The following is a 12,512-nucleotide window of genomic DNA, read 5'->3' as shown; positions in this document are numbered from 1 at the left end:
AAGGTCCAACTCCCCATTAGGTCCTTCATTTGCTGTTCCCGATGGTCCGGCTCCCATTGCAGTAGCGTCGGAAGGCACGTCCGGGTGCAGTCGAGCATACAATACATGTACTTCTTCACATAAAGTATTATAGTACACTTGTAGGCTGTCGAGGGCCGCACTAAGCTCTACCACACGAGCTCGAGCTTTTGCTTCGCAGTCCCAAGCGACCGAACGCGAGTTGACGGCCCAATCAATGGCCGAATCCCATTCAGAAATCTCATATTGCAAGCGGCTCACATCAGCTGACAATTCAGCTATACGATGGTTGTCATGCGCCCATGCCCTATTCCGGTGACGTAGCTCTGACCAAATTTGCTCCACCTTGGCTTCTAGGTCTCCAATTGGGTCATTGCTGCCACTACTACTCCCTTCATGTCTGGGGGCTAGCTGATGACGAGGCATGCCAAAAGGTCTAGTAGATTTGCGTGTTGTTTTCCTAGTACGTGCCATGTCTCCACAAGAGGGGAAGATTTATTAGTATATTTTTAAACATAATGCATGTATAACCTAATAAATATGGAATCAACCTTCATTGATACCCAACTTCCTATATATTGCACTCTGTTACCCAATTCTACAAGATAGGAGACTACCAGAAAGTGGTAAGGTAAGAATGAAAGAATATTTCTTAGGTAAGTGGTTGAAAATTCTTTTGAAGTACGACATAATATCTGGAGAGATGGGCTTCGCTCCGATACCAGCTGTGACGGAACCTCCCAAGGTATTAGGCCCACCTACATTGTCCTTGTCCTAAGGACCTCGGACAATCCTGTAGATGAACATAATCACTCGACAAGTTTGGTACTGTATCTTCATCATTCCGCCCAAGAGCGTTTCACCCGTCACGCAGATATTACATCACATCGGAGGAAAGAATAAGCAGAAGCATATTACCATAACTTAATTTACATTCATCAAATATAGAGAGTATTATGATTATTACAATACCAGGGTATTACGAGTGCATAATGTATTATAATTACAGACCAGGGAGGCAAAACACCCTCCCGCATAAAAGTTCATTGTTTATAAAGTGGGAGGCCAACATACTCCCGCGACCAACTTCACTGCTGGGGCTCTTCTTTTGGTACCACCTTTGAACAGAAACAACAAAAGTCTGTTGTTTCCACACCTACAACAACATGGGTTTGAAAACCCTGAGTACAGAGTGTACTTACGCAAGTCTTACCCGACAAAAGAAAAGACTCTCATGGATATGCCGGCTTCAGGGAGTCAAGGTAAGGCTATTCAAGAATCAATGACTCTGTTTCCATAAATGCTTACTAATAGTGGATCCTTAAAAATCCAGTTTTATTATCAAGTTAAGTCATTACCTTCAACTAGAGTTCTTTCTACCCTAGTTCAAGCACTTGGCCTATATTAGCCATCTTTTATCAACCCTTTCAGTTCACTGGAATGCTACGTGTAGGGTAGTGAACAAGTCTTCATATCCGAGAAGTAATGGCAATTCAAATCAATTAATACCCAGTTGGGGATCTCCAACCACACGACATATGTAGCACTTAAACCTTGCATATGTCAACTCACCACCGGGTTTCTTAAGACCAGACCGAGTTCACGCTAACCGAGAGCATAGATACACCACCGTCCAGCCTCTTGCCACGGAGGGTACATGCTACTCTCGCCATCTCTCCACTCCCATTGAGTGTTCGCCTTTCGGGTATTAGTCTGCCCGAGGCAAAGCTTACCCCATGACGAGGCATGTGGCCAGTTAAAAGGTCCTCAATCAGCAAGCCTACATCGGTATAGTCCTTAATCGACTCAGACGGAGACACTACACCGAGACTTCCTTCTTGTGCAAGTCACCCGCCCGGTCTCAGCTTTATCATTTCACATCCCAATGTTTGGTACCTGGCAGAGGTACATCTTGTCCGATGTTGAACCCATCACAGCCATGATGGATCCACCATCAAGTTTTATTTTTGAAAACTTCCCATTCCATCTAAAGCATCATCTTTTGTTAAAACCAAAACATTTTTGTTTTCTAAAGCAAGACTAAGCATGAGAAAACTTTTTAATAAAATAGATAATCAAGGAATGGTAAACAGTTCCAAGGAAGGAAATGCAGCAATTGGTTTAGCACCCAACTCCTATCACCTAATGCATCATTCAAGTGATAAAGAGTTTAGAATCATAAGGAAAATGTAAATGCACCGAGGCTTGCCTTATGTCGTAGGGGTGTCGGGATCTGTTCCACAAATATCAAAATAAAAACAATTCCCAGCAGGTGGGGTTTCAGTTGGTGGTTTAGTCTCTTCTTCTTCAACACTTACTTCTTCGTTTTCTATACATAACCATACATATACATGAATGATCATGTGATGCTATGAATATGTAATTAAAATAGAGATACATCAAGTTGTATCTTGAATACAACTTTCCTTCACGGTACATATAAGTTACTAGAGTCTTCTAGGTCAACACCCTGGTAAGGTTAGGCAGTTTTATTCTAAGAAACTAGGGTTTCAAGGTTTTGGAATCAAACAATGTCCAAAACATGTCAAACCTCACCCAGGGACTCTAATTATCATATTAAGCTTGCCTAAAAACTTTTATGATTTTTGGAGCTATTTAGTAATTTCTAAAATTCCAAAAGTCTAGGTTTAGGCCCTTTTTAAATACTAAATAATTCATGGTTGGGGCTAAAAATCTTGGAACTATTTTTATTAAATACTAGATGAATTTAGGAGTCCAATAAAATTAGTTTCATATTTTTATAATTTTTCTAGAATTTTCTATAAATTCCCTAACTGTCAGCAAAAAGAAAAAGACAAAAATGAATAGTGTTGGGCTCAGTTCAGCCCAAGCCGGCCCGTAGACAGGAGAAACACGCGCGCGCCCGCACCCGCACTGGTGAACTTGCGCAGAGGCCCATGGCCATTTGAATAACCGGTAAAGAGCCCCTGAACACTATTCCAATGTTTCACTGACAATAGCAGTTAGGCCCTCGCATTTCTATTTCTTCACAGTGCCAGGTCCACGACGGTGGACGACAACGAGCACATCTCTGGCGAACTCGTACTGGTCAGAAAACGCAATGGCTAGGCCTATCCTTTGTTCGACACCTAATTCCAACCCCAACGACCCTAATCCCTCTATCAATTGCACGATTCTAGCCTAGAATCCTTCTGTTCACGGCGATGGCGAAAACCGAGAACATTCTGATGTGTTCTTGGTGATCTAGGGCAGTCTAGTTCAATTAAACGGGTCTACGAGTAGCAGGGTACTTAAGGGAGGTTATAACATCAAGCAAAGAAACTTGAACTGACCTGCAGAAGGCTGGCCATGGCAAGGCGTTCACGGTGGCACGGAAAATAGATTTGGCGGAAGAAAGGAATTGGGGCGCTATGGTGGCTAATTGGAGGTAAGGGATGGTGCTCTAGCTTCGTTACAACCTGGCAGAGCTCACTGGGGCTTCAATTTATAGAGCTCAACGACGGTCGTGCCCAATTCGAAAAAGACACGCGGGCGGTCGGATAGAGGAGAATGTCACTGACGCGAAATACCGTGGCGGTCACTAGGTAATCACCATGACTCGCGACAACATGGTAAGACATCCTAAGGCGTGGCGCGACCGAGTGAACGGCAGCAGTCACGACGAAGACCATGCAGCCACGTCGCCAGCAAGTGGGCACGACGACAGCGCGTTCAAAGTGCCCCAAACTCATCCACGGTGAAGATCTTTTCACTATTGAGCGTAATCCATTTATCCGAGGCACAAATCGTGGCGGCCGACGCGAATACAGGCGCGGAGGTCACTGGCGGCGAAGTGCAGTGAACCTAAAGATCTTTTTGTGCACTGTACCATGGCCATCTTGTTCAGTCGTTCTGACAGCGCGATTTAAGGACCCTTGTTCTCCATTTTCCATGTGACAACTTACTAATCTTCCTGTATAAAACTTATTGTCATATAATCCAGCTTTAACTTTGTTATAGTAACCATACCCAATCAATCACTGGATCCTACTCCAATTCGATCTCAAAGTTCTGCCAAGGTCACTGGTGGCCATAATTCAGTCATCAGTGTAGATTGGCAGCTCATCTTCAGGCCAGTTTATCTCCAATTTTTATATCAAGGCTTAGTCACTTCAACAAAGTCATACCCCTATCATAGCTCTACAAATTTGATGTGTTGACCTAGGGAAAAATCCTTATGAATTTAGAGATATAGAGCTCCAAAGTTGACCTCAGTCCAAACTTCATCATACAACTTGGAAATTCTCCAATATGAAAGTTACTTAGTTTTTGGTGTTCTATCACTTTGATATTTGCACTTTGGTCCAAAAGTGCCTAGAATTTACATTTACCCCCCTTAGGGTTCCAATTAGGGTTTTCTAAGGTTTCTTTTAGGGTTTTGAGTACTTTAGGGTTTTTGTGCCACTAAAGTTCATCAACTTTGACATCTTGTCAACATTCCTAATCACTTTTAATATTTTTACCTATTTGGGCTTCACTTTCATCCATAAGCCCTAATTCAGGGTGAAGTACCCTACCCTTGGGTTAAACACTTGTTGGGGACTTGTTCTCAAATGCTAGGAGTTAAGAACAAGGCAACATAGAAAATGTTAATCGCTAAAGTCCTTCGTCCTTCGAAGCATTATTTCCCTTAGGATATAATGATTTTCGGACGAAGGTTATGAAGGGCATACCTTCATAAATTCATTATACAGTGACAAAGGATAAAATGTAAGGAATATAAAAGACAACATAAACAATTATATATTACCATCAGACATAAACAGAAATATCGTTGAGTTACAAGTGTACCTCCAACTGGAAGGAGATGATAGTACAAGGGTGACGCAAAAAGCGAATGCCAAGTCAGCGTGTCCAGTACGGGGGTACTGTTCACCTATTTATAGGCACGGGACACAACCCATACAGAATTACAATCATGCCCTTTACACTTGATAATAATTCTATAATAATCTGTCGAGGTCTAAATAGCCTTTTCATCTTTAAGTCGGTTTCACTTTTTGCTGCCACGCCGAAGCTTTCCTGCTCACACCTTCGGCGCTGTACCAACCTTCGTATTATTCTGGTCCACTGCGATGCCGACTTGAGTCCGAAGATACCTGTTCACACATTATACTCCAGAAATATTGTTAAATCCTGTTTTTGAGGACCTTCGGAAGCCGAAGGTCCCCAACAGTAGCCCCTCGCAATATTAATTTTGTTTAAAATAATAAATTTAGATTGCGACATGGACGAAGGCTTTTCGCCGAAGGTCTGAAAAAACACCTTCCCTTTGCTAGAATAGCAACATTCACTGACAAGCGGGGTCTTTCAATTTTCAACGCTCTTGGCGTATAAATACGGTCATACCGCAAGCTCATTTGACACGCTCTCTGGCCAACTGCTCTCGCTCACTCAATTTTTAGCTCTTGTGTACTACGATTTGCTAAACTTTTAGTTTTGAAGCTTCGGCTTTGAAAATAGTTTTTTAGTGTCTCCGAAGATGTCCGAAGATAAGAAGACTGCTGCTGAGATGAAGCTGAGCCTTGACGAAGAGAAAAATTTGGGGTTTCTTATAGCGATGTCAAAGACCAATACAGAAAAAATCACCAAGGAGATTCTGGAAGGTTTGTCTGAAGATACTGGTGACAGTGACAGCTATGATGTGGACAGTGGTGGTGAAGATTCCGAAGATCGTCCCTGGCGACCAAGCCATTCAGTTTATGGTAAATCAACTATCAAAGAGAATCATCTTGTCAACATGTGAGGAAGGTATTTCCGGGATTTGTCCATTGTGAGGGCCGACGAAGGGGAAAAAACTTGCCCACACCCTGAAGAGAATGAAGTCGTAGTGTACCGAAGCTTTTTGAAAGCTGGACTGCGATTTCCCTTGAGCAGCTTCGTTGTAGAGGTGCTGAAAATATTCGAAGTCTATCTCCATCAACTTACCCCCGAGGCAATTATAAGGTTGAATATCTTCGTGTGGGCCGTGAGAAGCCAAGGTCTGAAGCCTGATGCAAAAAGCTTCTGTAATATACACGAATTATCATACGAAACAAAACCTTGGGGTAAGGAACAGTATCACAATAATTTTGGCTGCTACAGTTTCGTTTCTCGGTCCGGGTCAAGCTGCCCCGTGCCAACCTTTCGGAAGAGATGGCCCGGCGACTGGATGACAGAATGGTTTTATGTGAAGAATGATCTGACAGTACGAGAAGATATCAAGGGTATAATTATGCGCCCTATTTGGCAAAGCTTCGGCCTTCGGAGGCCGAAGGTTGAAATGAATGAAGCTGCCGAAGAATGCCAGAGGGCCTTCGGCGTTATCTGTTCTTTTATTGGAACGAGAGACTTAGTACAAGAGCATATTGCCTTCAGGGTATGGCCGCTCGCGGAGAAATGGGAAATGCCACAAGAAACCATAAAAGAGGCCGACGAAGGTGGACTTATCAGGTTGAAGTACACTTTTAAGTTTGGAGATAAATTCGTTGAGCCAGATGATGACTGGTTAAAAAGCATTGAAAATTTAAGTGATGAGCTGCTTGGGACCTATTCGAAGGCCGAAGACACTGCAATGTCAGCAGCCTTCGGAGGCCGAAAAAAGAAGAGGCTGAATCGGGTATTTGATGCAATCGGGTTTGTCTACCCTGACTATTGCTATCCCATTCGAAGGCAGAAGAGAAAAAACACAACCTCTGCAAAAGAAGAAGCTGCAAGTGCTCCTAGCGAGCCAGAACCGAAAAGAAAGAAGATAAAGGTCCTCACACATCGGCCGCGCTATATTGAACCAGCTTCGGTGCCTGAGTTTACCGGAGAAACCTCTTCGGCCACCGAAGCTAAAAAACCAACCGAGCCAACCTTGCTGCCAGAAGTCGCAGAAACGGCCGAAGCGCCGTCCAAAGAAAAAATGGAAGAAGTAGAAAGAGCAACTGAGGGATCAAAAACATCAGAAGTTTTAAGTCCTGCAGCAAATATTGAGTCAGTAAAAAACCAAAAGGTGCCAGCAGTAACTCCAAAAAGGAAGAGAATGGTCAATGTGCTAGATGTTCTGGAGACAATTAAATCTTCAAGCACACCTCCAAAGGAGACTGTTGTTATCCCCGAAGAAAAAACTGAAGTCTCTGATACTAAAGCTCCAGAGCAAGAAACTGAAGCCGAAGCTGGGTCCTCAGAACCTACGAAAATAAAATCCCTGGAATTCGAGGAAGAAAAAATTTCAGAGCCAACTTTTGTTGAAGAAATCAGTGCTGCTGCACCCGAAGCATCCCCCAAAGTCCTTGATTATATTATTCGCCATGCTTCGGGGAAACAACTATCAGAAAAAGAAAAACAAGAGGCCCAACTTTACGCCCAAAAACTGAAGTATCCAAAGGGGGCATTAATATTCAATGGCAGTGGAGAAGAAGACTTTTTGTATTGTCTCCCTGACAGCAAAGAGATTTCTGTCTGTCGGGAGATGAGCAAGAGCTTCGGATTCCCAACACTGGAAGATGGGCTCTCAGTGCTATCGAAAAATGATTTGGCCGACAGCCTGGCATATAATAGCTTGAAGGTGCAACAAATGGGATCTTTGCATTTTTTGTTAAGACCAAAATTTTTCGTTTGTTTAAACCTATTGACACACACATATTTCTCTTTGCAGGGCCTGATACTTAGCAATGCCCTCAGGGCACAGAAAGATGCTGAAGACGAATGGTGTACTATAGCCCTGAGCAACCTTCGTTCCGAAGTAATTGAACTGAGGAACGAAGGTCTCGAGAAAGATAAAATATTACACTCATTGATAAATAAAATAAAGGAAGACGAAGCTGCTTTCAAGGGTCAAGCTGAAGCTCATAAACGCGAACTTGAAGATCTTCGGAAACAACTGGCCAGAGCCAAGGAAGAACGTATACTTGAAGAAACAAAGCGAGAACTCAGTGACCAATGGGCAGATCACTTAGAAGGAACCGTTGAAGAGCTTCGGTCGTCCAAGAAGAGATGCTATAACAAATCTATAGAACGTGTTAGGAAGTTAAAGGCTAGCTTCGCCAGGGTCGGCGCATTCTCAAGTGAGGAAAACTTTACGAGAGGCAATCCCGAAGGTCCCATCGAATGGATCGACCACGAAGCTGAAGCCTTCGAAGAAATTTTAAATAGCCGTGGAGATATATGCGCCTTCTCGGGTGCCAGAGGGATTGCCACCATTTTAGAGAAAAAAGGCTGTGAACATGTAAAGATTCTAGCGCAATCCGAAGGTGCTTTGTCCTTCGAAGATGCAAGGGATCCATCGGCCGAAGCTAGCATGGTTGGTGGAAAATTTTTCACCGATATCTGGGATAATGGTGGCCGAGAAATGGCCCGAGAGATTATTCAAAGAAGCGAAAAGGGCATTCACGATGCTAGAGAAGTAGCCGAGGCTGCTGAGAAAAGCGCAGAGCCCGAAGGTCAATTAGGTATTATCTAATAGTTTTTATTGTGTTGTAATTTTAGATTTTAAGATTCGTTTGCAATTTGTCATAGCAATGTAGCCGTATTCTGCTCTACTTCAGATTCTGCTAAAGCCCCTTCGGACCCCCAGCCGAAAGGAGACGACGAAATAAAAAAGATGGCTGAAGCTATTATGGACGAAGTCGTCAATCGGCTCCTAAACGAGGCTGCAGAAGTCGTTTTGAGAGAGGATTAAGCATTATTGTAAAAACTTCTGAAATGTAATATATTGTAACATTTTGTAACCCTGAATGTAATATACCTGTTTTTCTTGCCTAATTCTTTACGATGCATGAAACTTTACACGTACCTCTTTTGAGTCTTTGACGAAAAAACACCTTCCCTTCTTTTCATGCTTCGTGAAGAAGAATTTTTCAACAATATCCAGTGTTCTGATGAATAATATCCAGGCTTCGTGAAAATATTTTCCGAAGCTACACTTCCGAAGATCAATAATGTATCTCCTTGTGACATTATGATTTTTCCTTTTTTTCAAAGCGTTCTTCTGTAGATTAATATTGTGTCCACCTCTTGTGCCATATGCAACATGATGTATGATGCTTATGCTATGCGAAATGATGCGATGATGTTATGTTATGCGAGGCGATGCTTATTCCGAAGATGCACACGCATCCCTGCAATAAGACATATAATCTTTTACAAGCCTCCCTTAGGAGCTTCTTCGCCTTTTACTTCAGCGGAATCAGCGTTTATTTTTCGCTGTAAGCCTCCCTTAGGAGCTTCTTCGCCTTTTACTTTCAGCGGTATTCGCGTTGACTTTTCGCGCTTCGCCTTTTACTTAGGCGGTATCAGCGTTGACTTTTCGCTGTATGCTCTGCATTCCCTTTGGAACGACTTTGGAGCAGAAAACTTACACTGCGCTCCCTCTGGAGCGGCTTTTTGTGACTTCGGCAAACTTACTCTGCGTTCCTTAGAACGACTTTTTGTTACTTCGAAGAATTTTTGATGTTCGAAGGTCCTTTTTGTTGTCACAAGTCTTTCAACAATTTAAACCTGTGAGGAAAATATATTTTCCTTGTGGGAATCAACGAAACTATTTACATGAAACCTGAATAATGTCCTTTATTACAGAAAATAAAACTGAATGAAAAAGATTGCTATTAAGGTAGGATATTTGTCAATAGATGTGCTTTGACTCTGGCACAGTGTTGTTGACTGTGCGAGCTTCGGATTGCTCTCTGAAGTCCCTTTGGTGTGGAGCATATTGGCTCCCTTCTGGCTGCTGGCCTTGTTGCAGCGGTGGTGGAGGCAGAGGTTGTTGCCAGGAAGCCTGAGGTTGACTCGCCGAAGCAACAGAAACTGCAGGGTGATTGCCTACATACTCTGGGATGTAAGGCGAATGATACGAAGCAGTGTGCATGACCTGCTTCGGCTGAGCCTGTTGCGCTGCCGCTTCGGCTATTTCTTTTTGCTTCTGGATGGTAACATGACACATTCTGGTGGTATGACCTTTGTTCTCACCACAGAATAAGCAGAAGATTCTTCTCGGTTGATCGCCAAATCTTCCTCCGAAGCCCCTGGCGCCTCTGCCTCTTGGAGCTGGTGGTCGGAAGGAGCCTTGCTGTTGCCCCGAAGCCTGTGAGGAACATAGTGGCCTTTGTTGTTGGCTCCCTCTATCATCATTTTGTGTAGAGTTGTGAATTGATCTAACGTGCCTCGGGTAGAACCTCCCTCCGAAGCCCCTGGTCATTTCAGAAAACCTGAAAGCCTCCTCCCTTCTTTGGCGAAAATCATTATCGGCCCGAATGTACTCGTCCATCTTCTGGAGCAGCTTCTCCAAAGTTTGAGGGGGCTTCCTAGCGAAGTACTGAGCTGACGGTCCTGGCCGAAGCCCCTTGATCATGGCCTCAATGAAAATTTCATTGGGCACCGTTGGTGCCTGTGCCCTCAAACGCAAGAACCTTCGGACATACGCCTGAAGGTATTCTTCGTGATCCTGGGTGCACTGAAACAGAGCCTGAGCAGTGACCGGCTTCGTCTGAAACCCTTGGAAGCTAGTTAAAAACAAGTCCTTCCGCTTCTGCCATGAAGTGATCGTTCCTGGTCGAAGGGAGGAATACCAGGTTTGAGCAACACTCCTGACAGCCATAACGAAAGATTTGGCCATGACTGCAGCATTGCCACCATACGAAGATACTGTTGCTTCGTAGCTCATCAAAAACTGCTTCGGGTCTGAGTGGCCATCGAATACGGGAAGCTGAGGCGGCTTGTAGGACGGAGGCCAAGGTGTAGCCTGCAGCTCAGCGGACAGAGGAGAAGCATCATCAAAAACAAAATTCCCATGATGGAAATTGTCATACCAGTCATCTTCGTTGGGAAAACCCTCCTGATGAAGGTCTTGGTGCTGAGGCCTTCGGTGTTGCTCATCCTGGGCAAGATGACAAACTTCTTCAGAGGCTTCGTCTATCTGCCTCTGCAGTTCAGCTAGCCTGGCCATCTTTTCTTTCTTCCTCTGTACTTGTTGATGAAGCATCTCCATATCTCTGATTTCTTGATCTATCTCGTCCTCTGGTGGTGTCGGGCTGACAGCCTTCCTTTTCTGGCTTCGGGCCTCCCGCAGGGAGACTGTCTCCTGATTGTGGTCCAGTGGTTGCAGAGCTGCAGCCCCAGTTGCTGAAGCTTTCTTCGGCGCCATAACGAAGGTTTATGATCGCCGAAGGTGTTCAAAAAACTCAGAGTGGAAGTGAGTTCACTGGAGGTGGGCGCCAATGTTGGGGACTTGTTCTCAAATGCTAGGAGTTAAGAACAAGGCAACATAGAAAATGTTAATCGCTAAAGTCCTTCGTCCTTCGAAGCATTATTTCCCTTAGGATATAATGATTTTCGGACGAAGGTTATGAAGGGCATACCTTCATAAATTCATTATACAGTGACAAAGGATAAAATGTAAGGAATATAAAAGACAACATAAACAATTATATATTACCATCAGACATAAACAGAAATATCGTTGAGTTACAAGTGTACCTCCAACTGGAAGGAGATGATAGTACAAGGGTGACGCAAAAAGCGAATGCCAAGTCAGCGTGTCCAGTACCGGGGTACTGTTCACCTATTTATAGGCACGGGACACAACCCATACAGAATTACAATCATGCCCTTTACACTTGATAATAATTCTATAATAATCTGTTGAGGTCTAAATAGCCTTTTCATCTTTAAGTCGGTTTCACTTTTTGCTGCCACGCCGAAGCTTTCCTGCTCACACCTTCGGCGCTGTACCAACCTTCGTATTATTCTGGTCCACTGTGATGCCGACTTGAGTCCGAAGATACCTATTCACACATTATACTCCAGAAATACTGTTAAATCCTGTTTTTGAGGACCTTCGGAAGCCGAAGGTCCCCAACAACACTCTTCAAGTCCTATCATCACAACTTGTTAGAAAATTTACCTAGTGAATGCATTCTAGGTGTGACAAGCAACATGAAATGTCAATGCACATGATGTTATGCTCAAGTTTTAGTGCCAGTAACACCAGGGTGTTACACAAGGTGTTCGCACTGATGTTGTACCTTTGTGCAGAGTGCATGAACTAAATTACCAGACAAAGGCTAGGCCTTCAGATGGACTGCGCAATAACATCGGCTGCTACACCTTCATTTTTTGGAAAGATTCAAGGTTCCCCATGATGTCCTATTAGACAAAGTGTCCCATCGATTGGATGAAGGAATGGTTCTACGTACGGGTAGACATAGGGAAACGAAAGGAATTCAAAGATATTGCGATGAACCAATTGAAGGTTAGCTTCAGCTTAAAAGGCTGTTGTAGAATGAGTGGAGCTGCTAAGGAAGCTTTTAGTGCATACAATGATGTGGTTGACAGGATTGGGACTTGGGGCTTGGTCCAGGAATTTCTTGTATATAGATTATTTCCCATGCAGACCATCTAGAAAGTTCCAAAGATGTTGAAGCCAGAGAAGGAAAACAAACAAGAAAAGAACAATAGACTTATAACACTGCCTTTGGATTTTGAAGAAGAACCTTTGTTTCAAAGTCCTTAGT

The sequence above is a fragment of the Zea mays genome, chromosome 3 (genome assembly GCF_902167145.1).
Source record: "Zea mays cultivar B73 chromosome 3, Zm-B73-REFERENCE-NAM-5.0, whole genome shotgun sequence".
Classification (NCBI taxonomy): Eukaryota; Viridiplantae; Streptophyta; class Magnoliopsida; order Poales; family Poaceae; genus Zea; species Zea mays.
This window is presented reverse-complemented; position numbering follows the sequence as displayed.